This window comes from Pteropus alecto, unplaced genomic scaffold, assembly GCF_000325575.1.
Source record: "Pteropus alecto unplaced genomic scaffold, ASM32557v1 scaffold7, whole genome shotgun sequence".
NCBI classification, from domain to species: Eukaryota; Metazoa; Chordata; class Mammalia; order Chiroptera; family Pteropodidae; genus Pteropus; species Pteropus alecto.
Window position 1 is genome coordinate 1,285,254 of NW_006494614.1, and position 12,582 is coordinate 1,297,835.

Sequence of the window (12,582 nt, forward strand, 5' to 3'; positions counted from 1 at the left end):
GGCTTTCAGCTGGGGACTAGGGAAACAAAACTGAACTCAACTGATTTGTCCCTGACCTCAAAGTCAACACGGTCAGTCCTATATTAGGGTGTCTGTGAAGTGCTAAGGGAATACGGAAAGCATGAATTTGATTTTCCTGGGTGAGAAACGAAGGCTTTTATAGTTCCAATTAAAAACAGTATCTACTAGTCCTGAGGCAGGGCTTGAGCAGGCAAAACAAGATTAGGGCTTCACTGGCACTATGATTGCCCATCAGATGCTCAGTTCCTCGGATTAATCTTTCAGTTCCCCTGACAGTCACCTAAAAGCAGCATTTGGCTTTCAAAGCAGACAATGAACACATGTGTCATTTCGACAACGTAGCCAGCAGCAGAGTTAGGCACTCTGTACAGCGAAAGAGCATGCATTTCCACCTGCCATTCCTTCCCACCCTCACTTCACTGTTTCTGCTAGCCCAGGTCCTTATCTTTACTTTTTCTCTAGATGTATCCCATCCCTGCTATCCACCTTGCAGGCCACTGCCAGATTGTTCTTTCCAAAAGGCCATTTGCACCTTGCCCCAGGGGTTAACTGAGAAGAGTTTAATGAAGGGACTGTACAGAAGTGGAACAGGGTTAGAGCACCAGCAAAGGATGATGAAGCACCTAGAGAATGACAAGAGTAAGAAGCCCTTATCACTCCCAGATCTGAGAGGGCAAGGGAAGTAAGAGGGCGTTCTCTAAATTGCTGAGAGCTACAGCTGTACAAGAAGGCCCGCCCACCACAGCTGGGGCCTAGAGAACACGACTACCATTAAAGCCATGTCAGGAAGAGGACTGGGCAATTAACAGTCTGACCTTTCCCTCCCCCATTCTCCAATGGCTGCCCACTGGTTGAACTCAACCAGCAGCTCGTAGGAGCCCAGCTTCCCTCTGGCATGTTCTGTAGAGATTCAATGTCAGGAGCCTGGAGCAGTGTGGAAAGGGCAGAGAATGGATCTGTGACTGCAGGTGGGGTACAAATAGAAAATAACCAGCACACAGCTACCATGAGGTCATTCAGAAGCCTTCAACCAAATGGACTTGTATGACTATTGTACAAAGATGTACATTGCCATAATATTACTTCTGATTCACACCAGATCTGGAGCAAGGTTCTGTTACATTCTCTCATTTACCTACTTTACGGATAGTGAAAATGCTGTTCAGTTAGATTATGTGTCTTGGTCAAGGCCTCACCGCTAATTACGACATTTGAACTCAAGTGTATCTGACCCCAAAGCCTGTGTGCTCTACCTAGGGAAGATGCACCTGTAACAGGACTCAGAGACTGGTAGGATCTGGGAAAGGAGGAAGAAGGGAGATCTGATGATGTCTTTTAGGGGTTGACTCTGTTGGCTTCGAGCATGTTGAGGCATGAACTGAAATGGGAAACCCAGCAGAGGCAGATAAGTTTTACAGGAACATGCTGAGTTTAAGGCCCCTAAAGTAAACAGCCTGTAGGTGGCTGTATTCATATGCAATGTGAATGCAGATCTGGAGGATCTGGAGCTCTCAAAGGAGAGAGAAGCGCTAATAGCCATGGGGATGGGGTGATGACAGGTACCTTAGGGGTAAAGGGCATCACCTAGGGAGCTTGCTGGACAAAGATGAGAAGAGGATATAGGCAGGGCCTTCTAAGACTCCTGCACTTAGCGGTTCCTCATTACTTGAAGGGGATTTCGTATCACATAGGGTGGCGCACAAGGCTCGCCTCTACTGGGTCCCACATGCTTCAACATTCCTTCTCACTGATTCCAGAGACAGACTTTCCTCTCCAGTCAAACCTGCCTGTGCTTTCCCAACTCCGCTGCCTTTCCCACACGCTGTGCCTAGTCTTGCCCATGCTCCATTCTTCCTTCGCAAATTCTTTGGCCTGGCTGGTGGCTCCCTTTCTTGGCCCTCGGTAATTCCCACATCTCTACCACACAGCACATGCTATCTTATAGGGCTTGTGTCTTTTGTCTCCATCCCATATGGAGAATTAGATGCTTCATATATGTTGGATGTAGATGGCTCAGAAAAGTTGATTCAATCACTTGCTTATTTTGGAGGTGGCCAAATATCAGTAAGAACAAATTTCTTGTTTCATTCAAATTAGCCCAACAGTTTGGACTAGTTCATTATTCCTAAAACTGCACTCCAAAAATAGGTAGTGGCAGCATTATTGGAATAAATGGGTAGACTTTCAAAGGGACTAATGAAAAGAGACAACACTTATTTGGATATATAGTACAGTATCTAAATGCATGATGGGCTCAAGAGTCAAATTGTCCATGTTCAAATTTTGGCTCTAGCACTTCTTTTCAATTTGGGGCAAGTTACTTAATCTTTCCAAGTCTTAGTTTTCTTTCTTATAACAGTGTTACCTATTTCATACATTTGTCTAGCAGATCAAAGGAGATAGTGTTTAACCCAGTACCTGACATGTAGTAAGTCCTTAATAAATGTTAGTAATCATTGTTATGATAACTTTTAGCCCACAGTGTCTAGCTTACTAGAGCTAGTAGGAACTACACAGAAAATCTAGTCCAATCCCTTCATTCATAGATATGGAATTGGACAATCAAGGATAAGTCATAATCACGTGGAGCTCAGATATCATAAAACAAGGCCTGTGTGCTTTCCTCTACTGCCTGGCATTATTCACCTATACATATGAGGGTCTGTACCTGTACAGGCCCGTGCTGTCACTTGTATTACAAGCAGTGAGTCAGAGTGATCTAGATTTGTTTTTTGATTTCCTGAAGAAATGTAATATTTATATTATCAAACTACATTGATCAAATAGGAAAAATACCAATATAATGTTTAAGACAAATTTTCATAAAGCGAAAGTTACACTGGTTTGTAATCACAAAAATCATTGCTGGTGATTCCCATGTTTATGGGAATAAAGAAAGCAAATATGTGTAGAGTACAGTTAAAGTAGCAGTCATAGAGACATTTTCTGTATGACAGTTTTTTGTTTTTCCTTTTGCTTTTATTTTATTTTATTTTTAGACCACTATCTAGGTCACAGGAAAACCCTTGTAATGAAAATGTCCACCTATAGGTGGCAAACTTATACTGCCGGCATTCTGTCCTTGAGTGTCCTTGCAAACAAATGTCACTGGGGATGGAGATGAAAGTGAAGCTTAAAAAAGGAAACAAGTTACCTAAACGGATCTACAAATAACATTCTACACAAACTTATAATTAAAAAACATAATTTCACAAAATAGTCTGATTCATCTACAAAAATACCTCATGGAATTGCACCGAGTCCCTACAACATAGCACCCCTCGTTTGGAGTGGAAGAGGCACACATCCTGCCCTGAGAGCCCTGACAGCACCATGGCCTCTCACGTGCAAAGCCCTTCCAGCAACAGCACGCATTAGACCATAACTATTGTTCTTGATTTAATTGATGAGGAAATGAAAGCTCAGAGACATGGGAGAATGGCAGTCAAGACTGGAGCTGTGCTTTTGGTATTCCAAGTCCTGTCTCTGCCACTCTAGGCTGCCCAAAACTTAAGGCAGAAAGTGACAAAGTGATCCAGGATTTGGGGGTGGAACTAATTCCGTTGGGGTTTATCATTCACAATGGAGCCCCATCCATTTCTTCCAGAACCTTTCTGATTAGAGCAGCCTCAGCTGCCCCAGCGAACCCAGACTGACTCCCAAACTATGGGGGTAGGGATGTTTCCCAAAGTGGGATCTGGACCTCCTGACACCTCTAAGGCAGGCAGTAAAGAAGCTAACTTATTAACCAGAAAAAATCTTTCTACCCTACTTTAAATTTAAAAAAAAAAAAAAACCCTTTGGCTATGATTCAATCTTCACAAATGTATTTAATTAGAACAGTATTAAATGCCTGCTTAGACATATAAAGAGAATAAACACTCCTTGCTCCTTTCGAGAATTGCCTATTCCAGATCGATTCCTATGGACTTACCTATGTGTGGATATATAAGTGTGCATTTAGAGAAATATTTCTTCACCCACTTCATATATCATTCTGCCACTTGCTTTTTTCATTTAACAATGTAGTTTGGAGAGCTTTGTATAGGTATGTGTCACTCGGTTTAGTGTGGCATGGTGATCTTTAGTGTGGATGTACCACAGTATATAAACTATTCACCTACTGGTGTGTAGTTAGGTTGCTTCTGCTTTTCACAATTATAAATGGTTCTGTAGTGAATCCCTTTACATACACCTGTGCACATGTGCAAGTATCCAAAGGGTAAATTCTTAAAAAGGAAAAATCTTGGGAAAAAAGTATATATACATTTTAAATTTTTATAAATACTGTTCAAGTGTGCCCTACCCTCCAAGGCCTGAATTGACTTTTTTGTTGACCCTTTCCATCTTTTTTTCTCATTCTCTCTCATTAGCTTTCTATTCTCATCCTATATTCTGGGTTATATTTATGCCAAGTTCTAACTTTAACCTTGAAGTCTTCCTTCTCCCCCTTTCTCCCACATCCAAGTCATCAGAATGCCCTTAGATTTACCTTCAAATATGTCCAAAATCCAACCACTTCCCACCATTGCTGTTACCTGACCGAGACTGTTGTCATTTCTCTCCTGGATCCCTGCAGTAGCTTCTCACACATCTCCCTGATTCTGCTCTTGCCTCCTTCAAACTATTCTCAACACGGCAGCCAGAGCGACCCTGTTGAAACTAAGTCGGATGGTTACACTCCTCTGTTCAACATCTTGCAACAGATCTTAAGTCAGTAAAGTTCTCACAATGGCCTCTAAGTCCCCCTGTGATCTGTCTGTCTTGCTTTCTCTCCTCTAGTCTCCTTCTCCCCACTCCATTCTGGTCCAGATGAACCTTCTTGCTATTCTATGAACACTCCAGGCACAGCCCTACCTACATTCCAGCAGTCCCCTCTACCCAGACAGCCACTTGGCTACCTCCTTCACATCCTTCAAGTCAACTCGAGTTGTACTTTTCAGCAAAGCCACCCTGACACTCCTATTTAATACTGCAAATGTCCCCACCGGAACTCCGTATACTTTGCTTCTTTTTCTTTTCACGCGGCACTTAAAACCCTCTTACCTACTATGTAATTAAAATTTTTTTATTATCAGTTTCAAGTATTCAATACATTAGTTAGACATTTCTATAGTTTATAAAACGATCCCCCCTAACTGCTCTTTCTCTTCTCTGGCTCTCCACGTAGCCATTACATTAATGCCAACTGCATTCCCAATGCCGTGCTCCCCATCCCCGTGACCATCTATCGACTACTATTTGTACTTCCTTTTATGTTACATTCATTGTCTATGTCCCCTCATCTGAATGGAAGTGGCACGTGGGTGGGATCCTTTTTGTTTTGTTCACTGAAAAATCCCAAGTACACACAGCAATACTTGGCACTCGACAGGTGCCTAAGAAATACATCTATTATATTGGAATTGTCATTCCTCTCTTGGGTGCAATTATGAAACAGCTTCACAGAAGTGTGGTTGTGACACTGAAGCATTCCCTGGGGGATGATGTTGTCCTATGGCTTTTTGAAACTGTTTCAAAAAGGAAAAATGGAAAAATTGGACATTATCAAAATTTAAAACTTTTGCTATGTAAAAGACCCAAGAAAAGGGATGGAAAGACAATTTGGGGAGAAAGTATTTGCAAATCATATATCCGTCAAAGAACCTGATAAATAGAATACATAGAGAATTCTCAAAATTCAACAGTAAAAGAAAAGAATCTCATTAGAAAATGCATAAAGGGCATGAACACACATTTCATTGAAGGTGATATTGAGACAGCAAATAAGCACGTAATAAGATGTTCAACATCATTAACCATTAGAGGGATGCAAACTAATAGCAAACTGATAATCAGACCTATCATAATGGCTAAAATAATAATAATAATAATACCAAATGCTGGCAAAGATGTGGAGAAACTGGATCATTCATACATCGTTGGTGGGAATGTAAAATGCTACACTCACTCTGGAAAATAGTTTGGTAGTTCTTTTAAAAAACTTAAAAAATGGATTTCTCATACAACCCAGCAGTTATATTCTTGGACATCTATCCCAGAGAAATGAAAAAATATTTTTACACAAGAATTCGTATACAAATATTCATAGTAGCTTTATACATAATATACAAAAACTGAAAAACACTCAAATGCCCTTCAATGGGTGAATAGTTAAACAAACGCTGGTACCTTCATACCATGGAATACTATTTAGCAATAAAAAGGAATGAACTATTGATGCATGTAACCACTTGGATGAACCTCAAGGGAGGTATGCTGAGCAAAAGCTCCAATCTCAAAGGTTACATATTATGTGATTCCATTTATTTAACATTGTAAAAATAATAAAATTATAGAGATAGAAAGCAATTAGTGGTTCTGAGGGTTTAGGGATGGGGATAAGGAGAAAGGGACTGGTGCGGCTATAAAGGGTAGTATAAGGGAATCTTGAGTGATGTTAAGCTCTGTATCTTAATTATGGTGGTGGTTATACTAAGGTACACACGTGACAAACTGCATATAACTATGCAAACACATATAGAAGAGCACATGTATAACTGGAGAAACCTGAGTAAGTTCTATAGGTCGTATAGATGTTAATTTACTGGCACTGATATGTACCACAGTTATACAAGATGTTAATACTGAGGCAGGCTGGGTGAGGGGTGCACCGGACTTCCCTGTACATTTTTTTTGCAACTTCCTGTAAATCTATAATTATTTCAAAATGAAGTTAAGAAAAGTTTCAAGAAGAAATCCAGGCTAGTGATCAAGCTCCGTTTCTTTCAGCCCAAAGGTGCTTCTGTTTCCTTGATCTCGTAGGGGTGTTTGCCCCCCTTAGTTACTCTCTTTATTTTCAATACATATAACCCCTTTATACTTGGTCTTTTTCTAAACGTTCCAATTATTTTTCAAGGGAAAGTCTGGAAATACTTTATTCCTGTATGGTTCTGGGGAAGTTGCTCAGCACTTTATCCTTCAGCCTTCCCTTTGGAAGATGGAGAAATGACATCTATCCCCTTTCTCAAAGGAATTCTGAGGATTACAAATCCACAGAAGTTCCAATGAACTCCTTTTATGCTGAAATCAAAGAGCAAGTGAGAATCAGGTGAGTACTCCCCTCCACTGAGTGCCCTCCACATTCTGCTCGCTGCACAAGTGCTTCCAACACTAAAACAAATAAATAAACAAACAAACAACAACAAAAAACCCTCTGAAAACTGGTCAGGTTTCATCTCAGTCTAGAAAGATATGAAAGTCCTCTATAAGCTATAACATTGCTGACCTTTGGATAACTGGCATAGTTATAGTAATAGACTATTAAATATTATGGGTCTACAGTGGGTTTATATCCTTCCTCCAATTTCCAATTAATCAAAATGAGAGTGATTTTTCAAGTCATCTTTTTAAATGCATAAACAAATTGTTTAGTAAATAGTTTTAAAAATAAACATATTCAGCTATTTTTAGTGGCTTTCCCCCCTCCCCCCTGGATTTAAGCAATAGGTTTCCAAAACATTTTGCACATGTCAATGTCAATTTTTTGGAAAACTCCCATCAGGGCTTCCTACATCCACAGCCTCTCTTTTTCTTCATCACAGTAACATTCCTTCTTCACTCTCCCACCTTCTCTGGAACATGCACTCACTAAACAAATTTGCGGTGTCGCTCCTATTCTTACACTCCCCTGGAATAAAACATTATTCGCTGGTCAATCATTAACCACTGAAACCCCTCCACATATTTATTTTCAAAGCATCATAATAAACATCCCTTAACATGTGTCACACAAGCCTAGGATTAACAAGGACAGTAATATTGGCCAGGTGGGTGCTATACCATAGAGTGCCTTTGAAGCAAATTAGAAAAAGGCACCTTCTCTGGGTAGGACACAGGACTGAGTCACCGCTGAAGTTCATTCTTGATCTGCCCAGGTGGGGCAATCTCCCAGCTGGATCCAGAAGCTCTAGAACAAGGTCAGCAACACAAACTCAGCTTCTCCTCACCTTTGCACTGGCTCCATCATTGACTTATAGTGCTTCTAAGAGCAATCACTTGACTCTTGTGACACAAATTTTTTCCTGGGTCACTAAAAACTGCACAATACTTGGACATGATATTTTACAAACCCATCCCGTTACAAATTTTTTTGTTTTCGTTTTTGTTTTTTGTCACCATAACAGTGGTTCCAATACTCATTGGGAGATCAGGAGATCAATCAGCTCTAGGACAAGCTCAGACTGTTTTTGCTTCCTTTAATGGAGAAGGGGGAACTCTGGCAAATTTTGTCCTTGTGTAGTTTTCCTCTTGCAGTGCAGTGGTCTGTGACTTACAGCCCAATATCCATGCCCTGATGCACGCACTCTCTTGAGTTGAATGAGAACATTTGACTCTGTCAATTTGCAGTGGAACACACCTCCCAGGTTTTCTGTGCTATGTAATATCAGCTCTGGACATTTCTCATTCAGTGTTCATCTCTGTCAGATAGACTGAAAATTGGAACCAGAAACACTTGACAAATCACTAGCCGCATCATGGTTACAGGTAGTGACATTTTGCTGCTGCTGCTGCTGCTGCCTATTCATGAAACTGGAGGTTAAGACTCCGTTTCTGAGATGTAAACTAGGGAAAACCCCACGTAAAGCACCAGCGTTGGACAGAATATCACATAGGCAATTTCCAACTGAAATGCCGGTTATCAGAAGTCATGTGGAGTCAGGAGTTGCCATGGAATCCATTTGTTTCTAAACCAGCTCCTCCTGCTGGAATAGTTTCTCATTATCATGTCTTTCTTATAGGGAGGCAGGGCAGAGAGGGGCACAGAGAGAGAGAAAAAAAAAAAAGAGAAAGAACGGGAGCACAAGCCTGTGAGCCATCTGTTATAAAACTATGCTAATAATTCTCATACACTCAAGCCCTAAAATGAATAAAAAAATTAAAAATTTTAAGCAGAGTTAATATCAGCTTGAACACACATTTATGTTGCTGTCTGGTTTGTAGTAAAACAATCCCTTTGCTATCATGATTTCTCTTCTGTGACTTCTGATTATTCAGGGAGAATACATGATGGCTTATCATACGACTTTTATCTTCACAAACAAGTTATCGGATCTCCAGGAGTGAAAATAAATATTAAAGCAGATCTGAACCAAGATAGGCTGCACATTTGCAGTACACTTATTTTCCTCTGGTCTCCTATGTATCATTTTTTTTTTTTTTTTTTTAGATTCTTAACCAGAACATTATAGCTTTTCCTCCTGTGAAACTGCTGTGAGGATGAATTTATCCCCTCGTTTCCTCCAAATTATTTGTTTAAATCATGAGAAGTGATTGGCTGGCATATGTTAATACTTGAGTTGTTTTTGTAATAAAGGCCCCATGTGTTTGTAGGTAAAATACAAAACAGGTTGATCAAATATCAACTTGGGACAACTGAATTTCAAAACATACAGAATCCATAAATTAACAACTATTTTAACACATGTACAATATAATATAGCATAATTAGTCAGGAGATCTGTTAAATGAAGACACATTAAAATTATGTTTGCATATTTATCTTCTGTATTTTGCTTTAAAGAGTATTATATGTTTTATATGAGAGAAAAAAGTGTTGGTAGATGATTCCAGAACCTTGCCCTTGTGTTTCCGATTGTCTCCAATGTTCTAGTGGGCTCCCCTCAGGATTCAGAAATCCTATCTCCGTTAAAAGCTAGGTCCCCAATCTTCCTCCCACCAAGAGACTTTAACCCACTTTGAGCCAAGCGGGCCCCACCCTCAAATGTTTCTGGAAAGACAATTACAGGAGAGACATTCGAAAGTCCTTTAGGCAGATGAAAAGTTGTTTAACCTCCTTAATAAGAGAAAAACAATCAGTCTAAAAATAGACTGATTTATTAAGTGCTTTATTGCAAAGCTGTGGGGGAAGCAGTCACTCTCCCACACTGCTGGTGAGAGTGTCAATTAGCACTCCTGTGGTGGGCAACTTGGCAATATCTATTAGGAGTGGAAATCCACATACCCTTGACCTAGCAACTCCACTTATGGGAAATCTGGCCAGTGGTTACACTTGTACACAGGTAAATGACGTGCGTATAGTGTTATTTATCACTGCATTATGTGTGATAGCAATGATAGGACACAACCTAAATGCCCTCGGTAGGTGACAGGTTAAATAAGTGATACTACTATTTTCTTAAACTAGAATGTATGCAGATGTTTAGGAAAAAGAAGGATGAGGAAGCTGTTATGGCAAGTGTAAAAAATCAAGGTACAAAACAGCGCGTAAAATATTAAGCTTGATGTTTGCTTGAATATGCATAAAGCAACTCAAAAAAAAGATAATAAGAAAGTAAATAGTTGTATAGCAGCAGATGCCAACTGGCAGCCCAAAGATGCATTTGCTTGGTTTGCACAGCATTTTAAAATTGAATTTTACTTAATAACCTGCTATCCAGGTTAAAAAAAAAAAAAGAAGAAGAACAACAACAACAACAAGAATGACAACAACAAAGAACAAGCAGGCCAGGGGTTAAGATAAGAAATGGTGCTGGTAACCTAATCTCTTTAGATTTTCCACCTCGCTTTAGGGTCACACCTCAGACATAACTAAGGCTGGATGGGGGGTCTCTGCACTGAGAGCACTGATGCACTGACCAGTTTCATACTAGAGTAGAGCCGTGACTCATTTATAGATATTCTTGTACCAAAACTCTCTTCAGATTTCCTAATAATGCTTAGGAGCCACAGTTGGAAAAAGGCACGCCTAGCATCCCCATTTTCCCATGTTGTGCCTAGGAGCAGCACTGACATCCATTTGTCACAACAGGCAGAGTGCCTAGGGCTCATGATAGTTTTACAGGCCCACAAAATGTTTTAATTTCTTTTACAATCAGAAGAAAAAAAATAAATATAAGAATAATGAGTATATGATAATGAATCCAACCTGAATTACATTCATCTTTTAACTAACATAGTCGTAAAATTTACCTTTAATATTTTTTATGGAGAAAGGCCCATGAAAGCATGACGAAAGTGCCCAAAGGACTGATAAAAGCATGAAGTCCTAATGTGGCCCTACACAGGAGGAAGCACTTACTTGCCACCTGAGCGGAGATCTAAACCTCACAGGCCCAATGCACACAGGCAAAGCCTCTTCTTCCAGGAACTGCTGCCATCACCATACACATCTAGGGCCCTTTATGCTTAAGTCCTCTGGCAAAATTAGGGAAGGGTTTCAGGGCCCAAAAGGAGAATGGATAATTATCTGCTATTTTTTTCAACATGCCCTACCGCTGGTCGATTGACTCAACCCTCTGGTTTTCTCTGTAACCACATCAGAATCCTGGAACCCTGGAAACTTCTGGGGTTACCCTGAGCACTTCCTGCCTTTCTGAGGACAAGTTATCCACTAAAGGGTGGCCTGGTTGGGTTTGGGGCGCTTCCTCTCCCTCACACTGAGGCAATCATCCTCTTTCCAAAGAGGCAGGAATGACCCATCTTCAGGGATTCCCATCCATACTATCAGAGCCATAAGCCTCACCCCTAGGCCTCAACTAGACAGTTATATGATGCCATGAGCACAGGGTCTTCCAATAGCAGGACTATCACTTCAAATCTTCTCCCTACTGACAGCTCTTCTTCAAAGACAAGCTGTGAAAACGCAGACTAAAGCAACGGTTCTCAAAGTGTGGTTTCCTGACTGGCAGCATGGGCATCACCTGGGAACTTGTTAGAAAGGCAAATTATTGAGTTTCACCTCAGCTCTGCTAAATCATAAACTCTGGGAGTGGGGGCCAGCAATCTGTTTTAATAGCCCTTCCAGGCAACTCTCATGCAAGCTCAAATTCCAAAACGACCGAGCTAGGAGCAACAGTGCCCAGATTTTCAAGGGCAGATTCCCTCGTCTCCGGCCCAGAGGTGATGAGTCGATCGAGGGTAGGACTCAGGAATGTGCTGCAGACGCCCGAGGCATTTGGTCCAAGGCCCCGGCGAGCACAGGGGTACTTCCTAGGATCCTGGGGTGACGCCAGGAGGGCAGGCGCAGGCAGCAGCTATTCGAGGCTCCGTGCCCAGAGGCACAGCGACTTTGGTCAGGCGGTGTCTGTAGCTGAGTTAAGCCGCTGCGTCTCAGGGCGGGTCCCCGCCTTCTCACTCGCGTAGTGCGAGGCAGCGGCCGCGCCCCTCGCTTTGAGTTCATTCTCAACTCGCTCCCGCCGCTGCGAGACCTGCTTGGTGCTAAAACCACCCTTTCCCTCCCGAAACTTACGGAATGCCAACTCCCCGCCCCAAAGGCATTTCCGATTCCTAGTCAGAGTGGGGCTTGAAGGTCTATATTAAAAAGCAGCACTTGGCCACCCCCTCACCCCAGGTGACCCTGAGGCTCGGCCAGGTCTGGAAGCCAGTCATTTGTTTATGGATTAGAGTGATCAGCCTCAAGAGACTGCCTTACCCACTCCTCTTAGAAGGCGGAGGACTACTGGGTTCAGGCGCTCGCGGCACAGTCCCTGGGTACACACTGGTCCCTGGGCACAAAGTTGGGGCTCAAAAGGAGAAACTCTCCAGAAACCTAATTCATTA